The following is a 756-nucleotide window of genomic DNA, read 5'->3' as shown; positions in this document are numbered from 1 at the left end:
GCGAGCACTCCGCCACGCCGCGCTCCACAGACTGTAACACAACGGTACTCTTTAAATAAACCTCCTTATACACTAATATGAACATAATAAAATATAAACATTTAAATATTATTTAATGAAATTATAAATTGTTAAAGTGGACAATATAAATTATAATTAAATTTAATAAATTGACACGTGAATTTGATGATCTATCAACATTTCAAGTGAAGTGTTAACTATGCCCCCTTTATACATTTTTTGAATCTCTTTATTGTAGTATTTCAAACATTACCTGTGAATGTATCTCTCTTTTAATCCTGAGTATTTCATCTTTGTCCCGATTAGTCTTTTTAGCGAGGGCTTTAACGTCTTCCTTTCTGGAATTGGCAAGTTTATTTAATATTTCCTTCTTCTCAGCTTCTAGCGTCACCTGGAATAGTAAGAATATAAATGAAAAGAAGTATATTTTTTTAAATTGTCTTGCTAACATTATAAATGCGAAAGTTTAGATGGATGGTTGTTTGAAGTTTGTAGCCTGAACTGGACGGAGCTCGATAAAAATTGTCATACTTGTATAGTCTGGAAGAACACTTAGACTAGTCACTTTGTGCTTTTTTTTAATTCCATGCGGAAGAAGTCGTGGGCAACAGCTAGTATTTAATAAGTTACCGTGAGTTCCTTCATCTGATGTCGCTGTTCTGTGCTGAGCATCTTGTCCAGCATGGCGTAGATGTCGTGGTGGTAGCGCAGACGCAGCTCGCGCTCCCCCGCAAC

General features: G+C 35.8%; 1 long non-coding RNA gene across 1 annotated transcript; it reads right to left on the bottom strand.

The window, feature by feature from the left end:
- On the bottom strand, positions 1-750 carry LOC106108374. Its single transcript, XR_001225929.1, has 3 exons — positions 652-750; positions 275-412; positions 1-31 (listed from the first exon to the last, which is right to left on the bottom strand). It is a non-coding gene; the product is annotated as an uncharacterized LOC106108374 (long non-coding RNA).
- Between the last annotated feature and the right edge of the window lie 6 nt (positions 751-756).

Source organism: Papilio polytes, unplaced genomic scaffold, assembly GCF_000836215.1.
Source record: "Papilio polytes unplaced genomic scaffold, Ppol_1.0 DF821557.1, whole genome shotgun sequence".
Taxonomy (NCBI): Eukaryota; Metazoa; Arthropoda; class Insecta; order Lepidoptera; family Papilionidae; genus Papilio; species Papilio polytes.
This window is presented reverse-complemented; position numbering and strand designations above follow the sequence as displayed.